This window comes from Myodes glareolus, chromosome 9 (genome assembly GCF_982192425.1).
Source record: "Myodes glareolus chromosome 9, mMyoGla1.1, whole genome shotgun sequence".
Taxonomy (NCBI): domain Eukaryota; kingdom Metazoa; phylum Chordata; class Mammalia; order Rodentia; family Cricetidae; genus Myodes; species Myodes glareolus.
The window spans coordinates 44,326,599-44,343,907 of NC_142034.1; positions in this window are offsets into that span (position 1 = coordinate 44,326,599).

Below are 17,309 nucleotides of genomic sequence, written 5' to 3' on the forward strand. Positions count from 1 at the left end.
CCAGAGTCAAGGATTTGACTCAGGATACAATTCATGAGAGCCAAAGTTATTCTTTAAGTTTAAATGACTGTGCCTAAGAGATCCACGAAACAAAAATGCCTCTAACCTGTAAGCCCCTTGCCCAAGCACAGATACTTCCTGAGATGCTGGAGGCTGTTGTTCATAGAAGATAACAAGCCATATATTTTTACTTCCCTAAACAAGTTTGGTTGACTGAACTGCACAGGATGGGCTTGGTCACACGGAGACAGGAGGTATATGGACAGAAAGTATGTCAGGATGTATGATTGTTCCTGATTGGACGAAGGGGAGAAGTATGTAACCTTGTGGATCTGCCTTTATAAGCACCTGACCAATGTCGTTCATGGCCATTTTCTGGGAACTTGCCATCAACCTGGCCAGTATTTAACTAGAGCTTGTTCAAATTTAGCTCAAAATTTGTGGTAGTGGTCTTATTTTCCTATGGTATTAACAGTTTCTTGCTGTCTCTGCTCATATACTATGGAGGCCGAAAACTGCAGGCCCATTTCCACCTTGTCTGTTGGTCAGAGAGTTAGGAGACTGACAGGCATAACTGTACCTCCTAATTCAGGAGGTGGTTGCCTGGCTATTCTGAAACTAAGATAGCTCAATGCCACCCTGATGGATGTTCAGGATATGTAAATTACTTCTGCCCTTTCTATTGTCTTACGGAAGGGCGGTCTTCAGCGTGTACGACGTAGAGCACTTTAGCTACCTGGTTGACAAAATGCTAAGGATTTGATGTCTCAGAGCAGTAAGGCCATTGGCTGTGTGAGTTATCCTTTGTATCATGGTAATAAAGTCTTTTATTACCTTCTTCCCCAGTTTACATTGGGTATAAAAGCTGTGGAAAAATAAACACAGGTGATTTTCGGGATTTCAGTCACCCCTGGAACTCCCTCCTGGTGCTGTCTTACGGTTTCTGTCTGTTACTCTATGTGTCTTTGTATCCTTTACTTACACGTCTTCAATTCCCACCTCCCTACCCTGGGAAGCAGTATTTTTGTCCAGGCCAGTCCTCAACAATATACATGAGTTTTGCCTTTTTGTGTTGATGGAAGGTGGGGCAGGTGTATACCTTAGAGCTGGAGAGATGGTTCGGCAGTTAAAAGAACTTGCTGCTCTTGCAGAGAACCTGGGTTTGACTCCAGCACCCACATAGTTCCTCACAAATGCCTGTAACTCAAGTTTCAGAATATCTGGCACCTCTTCTGGCTGGTCCCCATGGGCTCTGCATAAACAACTGCAATTGCATACATAAAGACAAAATACCAAAACATAAACGTAAAAATAAATAAATCCTTCTAAAATTTAAGATAGGCAGGAGCTGAATGCCTCCTTTTCTCTTTGTAAAGCTTCGTTGCACTTTGGGCGTGCAAACTCACTAGTGTGGTGACTCCCACCTGTAATCACAATACTCGGAGGCATTGGGAATTTCTGACTACATACAGAGTCAAATACATCCTAGATCACATGAGACCCTGTCTTCAAAGCAAAACAAAGACAAGGGGTAAAGAAAAGCACAGAACTAAAGCTATAGATTTTGTCTGAACATTTTGCAGGGCTGGGATAGGACCCAGGGCTACCTCTAGCTAGGTCAGCCGCTCTCCACCACTAAGCCACATCCCCAGAGCAAGAGCATATTTTGGGTGAGTTTTTGTGTCTGTGTCTACAGTGCCTTTCTCAATATTGAGAATCATCACAGCACAAGGGTCCCCTGTTCCACTTCTCAGTCAGCTTTCCTTCTTCCCAGTTACCAATGCTCAATGTAGGACCCAGACATTGTCGCTCATGGCAGGACCCAGAGGAGCCCACAGCAGAGGGCATCAGGATGTTTGCTCCCCTGAATGCCATCCTTGGGACCCACATGATAGAAGAAAAAACTCCCACAAATTGTCCTATACCCCCACATGCATGCCGTGGCCTGCAAATGCCCTCAGGCAAAAAAAAAAAAAAAGAAATTAATAAATTTTTAAAGAATTCAGAATAGAAGTCTCTGCAATTTTTACATTGATAGAAAATACAGTTGACTAATAGTTGACAAACTCTTAAAATAATCTTTTATTTATTTATTTATTTATTTATTAAAAATTTCCACCTCCTCCCCGCCTCCCTTTTCCATTCCCCTCCCTACCTCCCCCTCCCTCTCCAGTTCTAAGAGCAGTCAGGGTTCCCTGCCCCGTGGGAAGTCCAAGGTCTTCCCCCCTCCATCCAGGTCTATAAAGGTGAGCATCCAAACAAACCAGGCTCAAAGTAACATCTTTTTTTTAATTAAGCAGCAAACCACTGTATCTATCGCCTATCTTCTTTTCAAGTTGAAGCTGAGGCAACTTAAGATAAAAGATTTCTGCGTTTACGTTGAAATGTCAGTTGAGAACAGATCCTATTAGAAAATCTGTATTGGAGAAGCTTGACATGATACACCTGAATGTTGCTTAAGGATGAAGGCTCTTGAATACTGTATGGAGAAGGTTCAACTTTAGTTTCTTTAGTTGTCAAATAATGAAGAATTGGGGGCTGAGAAGCTCGGTGTAGAAGTGTTCTCAGTGCAAGCCTGATCCCTGAGCTCTATTCCTGGACCCCACAATGGAAGTCAAGTACTTGTATTGAAGGACCCCAACTTCATTGGGGTCACAGTTAAAACTATGGTTTTAACTTTAACCACAGTTATAACGCTCTGCAAAGGTTTTCAGATAGCAAGCTCCATTAAGGCCTCCGGAGTCAGGACCTCCAGAGTGCTGAACAAATAACAGGCTTAATTCAAGACCTCCAGAATGCTAAAGCAAAGACACCTGAGATTAGAACGAGGACAGCCTTATCTGGCAGCAGGACAGGAGATTTATAAACTGACATGAGTAGGAACAAAGACTTCAAGGGAGGAAGAGAGGATTGCGAGGCCTGAGTCACGTACAGAGCAAGGCTCGTCACAAGCTAGGGGCTGTGCAAATCAGACATCGAGTCGCCAGCCAAGCTAGGAAGGCAGGAAGAGATAAGAAAAACAGGTAGCACAACCCCCTCCTTGGTATCCAGGTGGGTCTGGACAACCCCCTCCTTGGTATTTAGGTAAAAGGTCAAGAATGTGCCACTCAGCTTAGCCTTATTTGAACTGACCAATGAAATGAAAGCTTTTCTGCTTCTGTACCCGCGCTTTTGCTCCCCTATAAAAACCCCTCATCCCCAACCTGCAGGCGCGCAAGCCCTCCGAGAGACTTGTCGCCCGCAGGCACCTGTGTATCTCCAATAAACCTCTTGCAGTTTGCATCCGGCTGCGTGTTTTCGACTGATCTTTGGGGCGCAGGGGCCTCTCCCGAGGGAAGACGCCCCAGGGGAGTCTTTCATTTGGTGCGTTGGCCGGGAATTGAGGCCCCTATCCCAGAGACCGCCGAATCACTGCTGGGAGGTGAGGTGAGCTGGCCAGCATTTCTATGTTCTATGTTTTATGTACTTGTCTTACGTCTTTGGTGTTTGATTGTTGCGCTGCGAATTTGAATTTGTACGATTCAGCTGGGTCGATTTGTATTTTGGCGGGCCTCGGAAGGAGCTGACGGGCTTGGAAACTTCCCCCCCGCACCCCGGAAGACGTTCCGTGGGAATTTGGGAGCCCGATTTTTCGGGCTCATTTGTCTGAGCCCACGACCAGAGTCGGACTTTGTCCGAAGGTACGAGGCTCGTTTGTTTGAACCCATGACCAGTGTAGGACGTTTGTCTGAGGCGTCGGGGTTCGTTTGGGAGGTGGGGATATCTGGAGCCCCGTCGTAGTAAGCCTCCGTTTGCGCAGCATGTTTGATTGTCAGTCTGTTTGTCCTATTGTGCATCTTTATGGTTTTGTCTGTTTGTTTACGGAAACACCAGCAGGGGGCAGTCTCTGACTACCCCTTTTAAGCTTACTACAGATCGGTACCTGGGAGAGTTTGGCCTATGATCCACCCCCAGCGCGGCAGCATGCACGGGGGCTAGGGAAGCGGCCCCCCCCCCCGGGGCCTGGGTGCCGGCCTTTCGCAGGCCGCTAGTGCCGCTGCCCACCGCGGACCCGGCTCCCGGGCGCCCAGGGCGCCCAGGCCTGAGCGAGCGGCCGGGAACCACGAGGGCTGGCAGCCTGCCTGGCCTCCCGCTGCGCTCGCCGCGAAAAGCGAGATTTACCAGCGAGCCCAGGGCAAGCAGCAGAGTCCCTGCCCAAGACCGCCCCCCCTCGGCCTGCGAGCCATCGCGGGCGGGACTCCAATGGGGGAGAAGACAATGGCCCCGCCCCGCCCCCGCCGCCCTGGGCCAGGAGAGCTCTGCCGCACGCTAAGCATTGTTTTGCGGGACCGAGGACTCGGGCTACGGTCGCGGTCTGGCACTCCTCTGCGGCCCCGCGCGCTTGCACGCCAGTGTCTTTCCCTCCCGCGCGGCCCTGAAGGCATGCGCGCTCCCCTCCCCCTCTCGCTGTCTGCGGGGCCGCTGAGGCGCGCCCCGCCTTTCAGCCGCCCTCACGAGCCGCGGGGGCAGCGCCCAAGGTGCGGCCCGGCCGGCTCCCCCGCCGGCGGCTCCGCCCACAACCTGGGCCCTGATGAGTAACTCGGGGCTGGTCACAGCCATGAAGCAGCTTGAAGACTGTGGTTTGTTTGATGTCTTTGTCCTGTGTATGTATATGTAAGGCCTTTGACTGACGCTGACTGACTTAATGACTTCTTGACTTTGATATTGTGATCACTTACAAGACTTTAGAGATATGGCCATAAACATAAGGGTATATTAAGAAAAAAAAAAGAAAAAAGAGAGTCAGCCTCAGCCCCAAGCACGTGGATGGCTGGGCTGGATAATTGCTATGACCTAAAGATGTTAACAATCTTTTTTCCTCAGTGAGCTGGGAGCTGTGCGCCTCAAACCTCTGGTCAAAGCTGGCCAAGGCTTAACTCCAACTGTGATGAACTCTTTCAGATCCTATGGGTTATAAATGTTATAAATATCTGTCATCATTTATAGAGGCTGGTTACAAATTATTGTTGGTTAATGTTAAAAAAAATTGCTGGTCTCAAATGTTTCGTACTGGTACAGGATTTTATGTTCTGTTGATTATATCCTTTGCTATGCAGAAAGCTTCTCAATTCTGGAGATCTCATTTATTGATTGTTTCTCTCAATGTCTATGCCACTGAGGCTATGTTTAAAAATGTATTTAAAACCCTTTTTCTTCTATGCGGTTCAATATTGTTGGTTTTATGTTAAGCTCTTTGATTTGTTTGGATTTTAGTTTTATGCATAGAGAAATACGGATTCACTTTCATTCTTCTACATGATGATGTCCAATTAATTCTTAAAGGGAGAAACTGACAGTCAGAATGTTGGGCTCATGGCAATTCTCAGGGGGGCTACAAGGCACCCCACTAATTCGGCCAAGAAAAGAGAGGTTCTCCAGGGGCCAGTTAGAATCTATGTTCCTTAAATGTTTAATGAAGATTTACAGGCATCTTACCCAACCTCTAAAAGTCAACAGACAGCGATAGCCATGGCCTTCATAGGGCAGTCAACATCAGATATAAGAAAAAAAGTTACAGCAGATAGATAGGTTGCAAGATTATACCTTACAGAATTTGGGGAGACAGAGAAAATGTTAAACGAGAGACAGAGAAAAGAGAAAACCGGAGGGATCATAGACAGGAAATTTGGACTCAGACAGATAGGGAGCCTGGGCAACAGAAGAGGACCAAAGACAAATAAAGATACACATAAATGACTCATTCCTCCCTGGTCATCCCTGAATGTATGACCAAAGGCTTTTGCTGACCAAACGAGGGACTTTTACTTTTCCTGCTGTTTTCAGTTCTGCAGAAGACGCAGGCTGCTTGCCTGCCTCTGCTTTCACCACACCTTCCTCACCAGGATGACCACCTCCCCATGCCATCACCATCGGAGAAATCCTTGCCTCCTAGCAACCGTCCTGGGGCCACACTTGTCTTAAAGCCTGCAGGAGCCCTGGCTGCTCACCTTGCAGTCTGCTCCCCTCACCTGTGTCAGACTGCAATAGAGCACTCACAATGCTACCACAGGTGCCCTCCTGTACCAGGCTGCTGCTCCTATGCCCTGCTCACGTCGATGGACTATGGATCATACCAGCATCTGCAGAAAGGACAGGCGGCTGGCAGAATGGCAGGCTGAGCAGCTCCAGGCAGAGCCGGAAATAATGGCGAAGCTTGCCTGGGGCACAAGGCTGGGAGTCAGAGCCAAGCAGGTATACAAGACTGGAGGTAAGCAAAAGATGGGGGCAGGAATGATGAACAGGAAGCAAATGATTTGGATAAATAGTCTCCCTTCAGGGACATTGGCCCACCCAGAAGGCTGAACTTGTGACATTGACACAAATTCTATGGATGGCAGAGGGAAAAGTCTCAGCATCTACACTGACAACAGGTATGCTTTTGCCACTGCTCATATTCATGGAGCAATATACAGAACATCTGCAGGAAAAGACATATACTTGTCCAAGACACCAAAAAGCTTGAGATGCTATGGCTGAGGAAAATCAGATGGCAGACTCTCTGTCTTGGCAGAAGAAGTAGTCAAAAACTGCAAGAACTGTGCTATGATTAATGCAGGACACTCCATATATGCTCCTGGGAAGAGGCTCAGGGGCGATTGGCCTGGAACCTACTGGAAAGTATATTTTGCAGAAATTAAGCCAGCCAGACATGGCAACAAGTACTTATTAGTTTTTTATAGATACCTTTTCAGGCTGGGTAGAAGCTTTTCCTACCAGGACTGAGACAGCCAATGCGGTGGCTAAGAAGATCAAAGAAGAAATCTTCCCAAGGTTTGGGATACCCAAGGTAATTGGATCTGATAATGGACCTGCATTTGTGGCCCAGATAAGTCAGGGACTGGCCGCCCAATTGGGGATCTATTAAAAATTACATTATGCTTACCAACCCCAAAGCTCAGGTCAGATAGATAGGATATAAACTGACAAAATTGGCCCTAGAGACCAGCAAAATGACTGGCCAGACCTCCCTCTGTCCTGTTCTGGGTTTAAAACGCTACAGCAATCGCTGCCACTAGTTCTGTTACCTGGCTAGTTAACTGCTACTCATGCATCTGCTGACTAAGGCTGACTCTGATGATGGATATCCTGAGCTCAGGGCCTGCACAGGACAGGCACATCTGCTGTAAGATGGGTTTGCATCGCCTTTAAGGCTCTTCTTTCCTGAAGTCAGAAGCCCACAGGACTCTGCTCATTTTTTTAAGAGTTAATGTCTTTTAAACACGGTAACAGATAACAGAAGCGAAGAGTAATTCTGTTCCGTTCCTCCCCTATGTGTCTGGGACCTATTGACAGAAATTATCTTATACGATCTGAGATTTTTCCAGATTAGACCATATTGGCAGAGAAAAGCAAGCACACTTAAATCTTTCTCACCTCTTGACTGGTTTTGCTTTTCTACAGGAAAATTTTGCTTTAGATTATATAATGGCCTAATTTTCAAAAGATAAACAAATATGGTTTTATTTACGATCACCATTCCAGTCCCTCTTAGTGCTAAGGCTGGAGAACCACTGTCTGGGTTCTCAAGATGCTGCTGAGCCTTTTCTTCTATTTCTGTTTTAGTTCTGAACATAAATCCTAATACACCATCTCCCTTTTACACTCCCATGGATTTTATTTCTGAATGTTGTCCCTAGGACCAAGCTGGCCTAATGTGTTAACGACATGTTGAGCTTTTAGGACTTACTGGGTTAATTATATTTATTTTTCTGTACCTCTTACGAACTAAACCTAATTCTTGATTTCTGCTTCCACATTGACTGTCCTCTGGCTTTAGGGCTCATTGTTTGTTTTAAACATTATCATTCTGTATTGCATTTTCTTTCATTGCTTGTTGAAGTTCTCACAATAGGCACAACCCTTGCACATTTGGATGAAGATGAAGCTGATGCTATAGAACATAATGGAAGCCGATGAATGTCATATGGTGCCAGCTGGGCTGAAGCTAACCTCTCAGGCGCATTCTCTGGAATTGAGGATCAACACTCCCAGTGTCTACAGCAAAGGAGATTTGTCTTCATAATACTGAACTTGCCTTTTAAGGGAAACATTGTTTTACAATGATAAGGCATCCATATGTTTCTTAGGACTGAGATAAGCCCTTTGTAGTCAATAGACTATTGCCACAATGATGGGTGCTAATCCCAGGTCTGCAATGGTTCACAATGTCTACCATGTAGTTACTTTCAAGCTTCATTCATCAGATAATTTTGCTAAGAGCTATTCTGAAGTAATGCTAGTTTTCATGTGGTTATTGTCTGAGCAAGCCTTTTGATTTTGTTTTCAATATATAGCTGGGCCCCTACTTATTTTGCTTCTTATCAATACAGTCGGCCCCTGCATTTTAAATCACCTGGTGCAACCTATGAAAGACAGGCTTTTAGTTATCCAGACCCTGGTCCTGACCCTCCAATATCAGCAACTGAGACAATAGGAGACAGAAATACCATGATCAGTTTGAGTTAAAGAATTAACTCCAGTTATAAGAGAAAAATGGGGAAATGAAGGACCCCAACTTCATTGGGGTCACAGTTAAAACTATGGTTTTAACTTTAACCACAGTTATAACGCTCTGCAAAGGTTTTCAGATAGCAAGCTCCATTAAGGCCTCCGGAGTCAGGACCTCCAGAGTGCTGAACAAATAACAGGCTTAATTCAAGACCTCCAGAATGCTAAAGCAAAGACACCTGAGATTAGAACGAGGACAGCCTTATCTGGCAGCAGGACAGGAGATTTATAAACTGACATGAGTAGGAACAAAGACTTCAAGGGAGGAAGAGAGGATTGCGAGGCCTGAGTCACGTACAGAGCAAGGCTCGTCACAAGCTAGGGGCTGTGCAAATCAGACATCGAGTCGCCAGCCAAGCTAGGAAGGCAGGAAGAGATAAGAAAAACAGGTAGCACAACCCCCTCCTTGGTATCCAGGTGGGTCTGGACAACCCCCTCCTTGGTATTTAGGTAAAAGGTCAAGAATGTGCCACTCAGCTTAGCCTTATTTGAACTGACCAATGAAATGAAAGCTTTTCTGCTTCTGTACCCGCGCTTTTGCTCCCCTATAAAAACCCCTCATCCCCAACCTGCAGGCGCGCAAGCCCTCCGAGAGACTTGTCGCCCGCAGGCACCTGTGTATCTCCAATAAACCTCTTGCAGTTTGCATCCGGCTGCGTGTTTTCGACTGATCTTTGGGGCGCAGGGGCCTCTCCCGAGGGAAGACGCCCCAGGGGAGTCTTTCAGTATCAGCTGATGTCATGACCACTCTAAGGTATGGTTAAGGGGAAGATCTTTTATCATAGATCTGAGAGAGAGACCAGGCAGCGGCAGCTGGAAAAATACAGAGCAAAGAGAAAGAAGTAGATTGAACGTGGCTAGTAGGCTGGGCGTGGTCAGGGCTGTCTGTGAAGGAGGGGGATAATAGAAGCTTATTGAGAGTAGAAAAAACAGTGAGAAAAAGCAGGAGAGAGAGAGAGAGAGAGAGAGAGAGAGAGAATACAAGGTTATAAGAAGAATGAGTAGCTGGGGGAGGGAAGCCCTTGAGCTGGAGGGAGCTTAGGGCAGGGAGGAGATTAGAAGGCTAGCAGGCTAGCATGAACTTTGAAATGTGGACTAGGTACCTGGATACTGAGGGAGCCTGAAGGCCAGCATGGACTTTGACACACTGATAGGCACCCTAAGCATATGTTAATTCGAGAGCTATAAGTCCCCTTTGGCCAGAAATAAGGGAAGTGGCTCCTTCTGGCAAATGGGAACTAATTTCACAGGTTTCTGAGGGATGCTGGCTTTTATCTAACTGGCAGAAATCCTCCTCATTTCTGGACATTTGAACTGCCTTTTGGAATTTGGGAAACAGGAGCTTGCTTTTAGTCCTGAGAGTACTGACTCCCCAAAATTGCTGTCTGACTTCTTCAAGCACACTGTGGTACCAGAGTACCCCCCACATTAATTACTGTTGAAAATACCACAGGTCCCCAAGTGGTGGCAGCGAGCAGCGGGCCATGAGACCACCGCAGGCCATGAAGGCAACTGGTCCCAGGCAGGAAGTCATATGGTGGGTGAGAGACCTATTAGGCACGCCATGCAGAGAAAGTGGGTATTTATTTAGTGGGTTATGGAGGGAAAAAGGAAAGGGGGACTGGAGAAGGGGAAGAGCAGAGAGAAGCAGAGAGAGAGAGAAATAGAGGGGAAAAGGGGGGAAGAGGGGAGAAGGGAGAGAGCTGGAAAGGAAGGAACTCAGGCTGGAAGCAGAAGGAAGATCTGCTTGCCTCAGTGGATTGGGGGGAGGGGGCAGGGCTTGTGTCTTAAAGGGACAGGACAGACCATTGCAACTACAAATACAAATAAAAAAATTGAGTTCAATTAATTATTTATAATAAAGTCCAAAGTTTTCAAATAATGTATCTGTTGTAGTATAAACTGGAGACATGAGAATATCCACATAATCTTTTGATTACCGTGAACTTTTAATTTTACTTACATAACTTTTTTTTGATACTGTTTTGTTGTGTGTGTGTGTGTGTGTGTGTGTGTGTGTGTGTGTGTGTGTTTGAGATGGCTTTTTCTGTGTAGTCTTGACTGTCCTGGAACTCACTCTTTAGACCAGGCTGGCCTCAAACTCAGAGATCCACCTGCCTCCACCTCTGGAATTCTGGGATTGAAAGCATGTGCCACCATGCCTGGCTGAAAGCACTAGCCTAGCTTGGTCCCAGCACCCCTCCCAACCACACACAAGACACAGTATCTAGATGAGTTAAAATTATCTTGGGTTTGTTTGTTTGAGATATGGTCTCCTGGAGCTGAGAATGACCTTGAATTTGTTTTGTTTTGTTTTTTTTGAGATAAGGTCCCAGGTATTTACTTGATGACCTTGAACTCCTGATCCTCCTGTCTCAACCTCTCAAATGCAGAGTTTATAGGTACACATCTTACCACCCAGCTTCAAAACATTCTTGAAAAAGAACAAAGGTGTATCTTTCACATCAGGATGGTTTCACTACTTCCTTGGATGGTGGGCAGAATCGGGACGTCAGGATAGGCAAACACACTAGGAAATGGAGCGTAAAATGGGGGAATACACCAACAACCAATGCCCAACAGGGCAGCAATGTCATGGAATATTTAACTGTGTAAAGATGTGCTATTTTCTACACTGCAGAATATTTATTTTAGCTGTTCAAAGGTGTGTTACATTTGTTTAGGCTGCAGTTGTTTAACAATGTAAGGATGTGTGTTTCATTCATAAAGATGTGTTGCATTTGTTTCACTTTGCTTGTCTAAGGCACCTGATCAGTCTAATAAACAGTTGAATGCCAAATCGCTAGGCAAGAGAGGGGTAGGCGGGGCTGGTGGGCTGAGAAAATAATAAAGAGGAGGAGGACTGGAGAGATGGCTCAGAGGTTAAGAACACTGACTGCTCTTCCAGAGGTCCTGAGTTCGATTCCCAGCAACCACATGGTGGCTCACAGTCATCTATAATGAGGTCTGATGCCCTCTTCTGGCATGTAGGCAGACATGGAAACTAACACTGTATACATAATAAATAAATAAATACATAAATATTTTTTAAAAAAGAAAAAAGAAAGGGGAGGAGAAGAAGAGAGAAGAGAATGAGGGAGAAAAAGAGGGAGATACCCAGGGCCAGGCAGTCAGACATGGAAGAAGGAGGAAAAGCAGGACATAAAGAAAATATAAAAAGCCCCTGAGGCAAAATGTAGATGAAGAGAAACAGAATAATTTTTTGTTTTTGCTTTTTGAGATAGGGTTTCTCTGTGTAACAGCCCTGGCTGTCCTGTAACTCACTCACTCTGTAGACCAGGCTGGCTTTGAACTCACAAGGATCCACCTGCCTCTGCCTCCCACGTGTTGGGATTAAAGGCGTGCGCCACCACTGCCCGGCAAAACAGGATAATTTAAATTTTAAGAGCTAATGTGATGAGCATAAATTAAGGCCGAGCATTCATAACTAATAATAAGTCTCTGCGTCGTGATTTGGGAGCTGGTTGATGGACCAAAAGAAAAAGTCTACTACACAGCAATGTGGAAAGGGAAAAAATATATATACTAGTATCTTAGACTGGTTTTGGACTCACTTTGTAGCCCGGGCTGACCTCTAACATGTGATTCTCCTGCCTCAGCTTCCAGAATGCTAGGATTATAGACAAGAGATGCCATACCCAATAAGAAAAATCTCCCTGAAAAACAGCAGTGTTTGGGGGGAAACAACAACACATGTCTAGTGGACTTCATGCCACATATCAAAAACAAAACAAAAACCCAAAAATGATTTTCGGTCTCCCATTATACACCAAAGCTTTCAGAAACAGAATATAGGAGACTCCCTGTCTCCACAACTGGGCACAGCCTTCTTAGTATCCCAAAGTACCAACCTTTCGTATAAAACAGACTTCATCAAAAGCAAAAGCTTTGTACTGTGCATGTGGTGTACCTAGCATGTAAGAGGCTCTCAGTATGAGCTTCAGCACTTTCTATTTTTAGCCTGCTAAGACAGCTAACAGCAGAGACCGGCTATGACTGCTCCTTCCATCCGTCACTGTGGTTGAGATTATGTACTGCTTACCCCTTGAGAAACTGTTTCAGTGGTTTCTCATTCATACAGCTTCCTTGTGACCTAGATATTCTATTCCTAGGTATTACTCAAAACAAACAGCCTACGTCCCGAGACTGGGTAATTGTTCAGTTGAGAGCTGCTTGCTTGGATGCAGGAAGCCCTGGCTTTAATTCTCTGAAACACACAAAACCCAGCAGTACTCAGCAGGCGGGGGGTCGGGGTGCAGCTATCCTTAGGTCATGTACAAGAAATTAAAAAATTTGTTGGGTGTGAAGCACACAATTTTAATCGCAGCACTAAGGAGGTAGAGGCAGGTGGATCTCAGTGAGTTCAAGGCCAGCCTAATTACCTGGGGAGTTCCATCCAGGACAGTCAGAGAAACCCTGTCCTAAAAAAGAAAAAGGAAGGAAAAAAGAAATTCATAGCAGCTTTAAACAGTCCCAAATGGAATGAGCCCCAGTGTCACCAAATGCAAACAGAGACCTGTGAAACGGCTCAGCCAGTGAAGGCTCTTGCCTCCAGGCCTCATAATGTAAGTGCAAATCCCAGACACACTCAGTAGAAAGAGAGTCAACTCTTGCAAGTTGTCCTCTGACTGCCATCCTCACGCCATGGCACACACACACTGATACACTCATGCACTGATACACACACACACACACTGATTCGCACGTACACACTGATACATACACGTTGATACACATACGCACACTGATATATACACCCTAATACACACACGTACTGATACACACACACATTGATACACACACGCACTGATACACACACACTAATACACACATGCACACACACACTGATACACACACACATTACAAAATGTTCTAAGCAAATGGATGAATGCACAGTAGCAGGGCCGTGTGCTAGGTCACTAGTCAGTCATAAAAGGGATCAGGTTATGGAACAAAACAACAGAAACAAACCTCAAAAAGATATCAAGGGAAGTCACAAAAACGCCCACCCTCCAGGCTTATGTTTCCACTTCTAGACCAGGTTGGGGAGACCCAGGACTCGGATTCCTTTCTCGGGTGACTGGGTGATCTCTGAACTTAAATTATTTTATTCTACATACAAGGTAAATTATACATGTCAAAATAGAAATTTAAAACCTAAAAATACCGTGGTAAGCAATAATAATATAAAATCTCTCTTTCTATCCCATTGTCTTTATATAACTATCTATGCTTCTCCCCTTCCCCCTTATAAAACTGTCAGCTTTAAACATAGTGGAACAGCTTTCTTGTTCATCAGAAAGCAAGCAGGCCCTTGGTCTTTGTTGTGAGTGGCCTGGGGTGACATCTGTGAAAATGGTCTGCTACTTGATTGATCCAGAAAATCATGCAATCAATAGGTTTATATGTTCATATTCCCTTCGGGACACTCATGAAGCTGTCAGGCCATCAAGGTTTGCGTATTCCCAAAGCCGCGCAGTATCTGAGAGCTGCCATTTTACAGAAGCATGGTGCGCCATTCCCGGGGCCACCATGGTGACGAGGTCAGGCCCAACAGTAGTACTGGACCGTAAATCTCCAGTCTCAAGTTTTAGTGCTGAATTTTTGCTGCCCCCAAATGCTCTAAAATGCAGAGTAACCCATACTCTAGCTGTAGATTCTCTGGGCCTGGGGACAAGTTCAGATCCCAGCACCTATGTATAAAGCTAGCACACATCTGTACACCCAGAACAGGAGAGGAAGAAATGAGGCAGGGTGGGGGTGGGGGATGGCTGGGCGAGATCCCTGAGATCTGGACATCTAACCAGAGCAGTGAGCTCCAGCCTCTGTGAGCTGTCTGAACTGTCTGTCTCAAAAACTAAAGAGAAAGCAACTGAGAAAAACACATTTTGTCAACCTCTGGCCTCCACATGAAGGCAAACATGTGAGCATACACAGACATGTACACACGTACTAAACACAAAGAAAACCAAAAATGCTATTTACTTATACATACAGCATACTGTAAATAGTGTATCTTGTTATATAGAATGCAGTGTTTGTGGAATCTGTTCTCCCCTTCCACCCTCCACCCCCTTTTTTGGTTTGGTTTTTCAAGGCAAGGTTTCTCTGTGTAGCCCTGGCTGTCCTGGAGCTCACTTCATCGATCAGACTGGCCTTGAACTCATAGAGGTCTGCCTGCCTCTGCCTCCCAAGTGCTGGGATTAAAGGCGTGCGCCACCACTGCCCGGCTATTCCTCTTCTGCTTTTCATTCTGAGGATAAAACTCAGGTCACCGTGCTAGCTGTTTGTGTGTTATAAAATCAGAATTCTCAGCCGGGCAGTGGTGGCACACGCCTTTAATCCCAGCACTCGGGAGGCAGAGGCAGGTGGATCTCTGTGAGTTGGAGGCCAGCCTGGTCTACAAGAGCTAGTTCTAGGACGGGCTCCAAAGCTTCAGAGAAACCCTGTCTCAAAGAAAAACAAAAAACAAAACAAAACAAAAAATCAGGATCTCTGTAGACTGGCACAGTGCCTTGAATATATTTCCCTGCTGCGATGATTTCTCTAAAGATACATTAGCCTATGGAGTTGCCAATGGGCCCTCCTTATAGGGCAAAGGACCCTGGGTCCCTCCTCTGGGTACTGACACGTTGGTGAGACAGCGAACTGTGACTCACCTCCAGATCAAACACCATCCAGGGCCTTGTTTTCCTGCTTCCTCCAGGGCTTTAGGGAATTTTTCCTTTTAGCTATTTTATTAAGGTATTTTACCTGGAGAGAAACATACAGATGCTGGTTCAATAAAAGAATATTATGTAAGCAGGAACTACTCCCGGACCAAGATCTGGAGCAGTTAATGCTATCAGAAGACCTTGCCTCTCCCAGGTAGTAACCCTGAGACTTAACTTGTTGAATTTGGCGTGCACAGAACTGCCATAGCACAGGTTTGTCTGGGTGTCCCATTTCTTAATCCTCCATGGAGCTAAGGGCCTTTCAGATGTGTGAGTCCCTGATGTTCCTCTCACGTGCCCTGTGCGTTGCTTCCAGTTTGGAGCTATGATATACAGAGCTTCTCTGAACAGGCATCCATGGTATTCCCCTTTGGGAAAATGCTCAGCCATGGAATGGCTGAGGTGTAGGAGAAGCAGGGATCTGAAGCAGCAGGTCCTGCTCTGGATTCTCTTCCATCCCAGCTGCAGAAAAATGGGGCTTGCAGTTGCCCCAAATCACTTCCTTTGGTAGATATCTGCCTTGACAAAAGTGCCCTTGGTGCCCATGGCATCCAGAGGAACTTCCCTCCCATTGTGCTCCAATAGGATAGTTTGTCTGCTCTTTAAATCCAGTCGGTTCCGGCTGAGTGAGGAATTTATAAGTAGGACAAAGGTACAAGGAGACACGTGGTCTCTAAGGAAGCATATCCAATTAGTCTTGGCAAATTCTGGTGTTTTAAGCTAAGCACAAGAAGAAAGAGTGTCACGGATAAGTGCCTGGCCTGGCAGATAGCCATATCTCCCTTTGGTACCTGGAGGACCATTTCATGACGCTGTAACAGAATATTGCAGGCTAATTAGTTCATAAAGAAGGATTGTTTCTTTCTCTCTCTCCTGGAGGCTGGGAAGCACAAACCAAGATTCCATCTGATAAAGGCCTTCCAACTGCATAGCCCCATGGTTGGAAGCAGAAGGCAGACATACAGGCAAGAGATCAAATCTGTCTTTTGTTAAGTCATACCAACTCATGTAAGAGGACCAGTCACCAAACCACATCAGCTCCCATGGCGGGAGGGGGTATATGTGCTTACCAACACTGATTCGGTGGGAATAAGTTTGTTTCCTGTGATTCTCTAGGAATAATGAATGACATAGTTGCTCACCACAAGTTTGCGCTTCTGGGCAACCTCCAAGTTAGCAGCAGTGTAATGGCAGGGACCTGAATGACTCCCAGTAAGCCTGTTGTCCTGGCTCTCCTCTCCCCGACAAATCTACCCTGCAATTCTTTGCTTCACCCACTTCTCCTAACTCATAGCCTAAACCACAAGAGCAGGGTTGTTTGTTTGTTTGTTTGTGATTGCGGCTGGGGAAGACTGGTGACGTTACTCAGTTGGTGGAGTGGTTGCCTCCCAGGTAGGAAATCCCAGGTCCGATCCCCAGCAGGTGTGCTGGGTGCAGGTGTCCATACCTATATTCCAGGCACTTTGGAGGTAGAGGCAGGAGGATCAGAAGTTGAAGGTCATCCTTGGCTACATACTGAATTCAAAGCCAGCCTGGCCTACATGACAATGTTGGGAGAAGAAGAGGAGGAGTAAGGGGGGTATGGAGGAGAGGAGGAGGTATGTATCTATTAGGTAAGGCATCTGGGATTGCATGAGGTACCATCACGCCTAGTTTGAAAACTATTTCAAATATTCCCTTGGTCTCCTTCTTTGTCACTTGGGATATTCTACTGTAGCACCTACTTTGCCTCTTCTCAACCCAAAACAGAGAAAAGGAGGAGAGAGACGAGAAGAAAAAGAGAACGGACAGATAAATTCACAGGCAGAAGGAAATGCACCCAGGGAAACCCCCCTACCTTTGCCCGCCCCATTAACAACCTCAGTGGCAGTGTTTTTCTTGCAAAATAGTTCTTCCTACTTGCTAAGCTTTTACAGAAGGGAGAAAGACTTCTTGGAAAGCCTAAATCTTCGTTGAGACTTTAGACCGCCTGTAAGGAGTTAGTTGTGCGACCTTGCTCATGCCCCTTCGTCTTTCTGAACATCACTT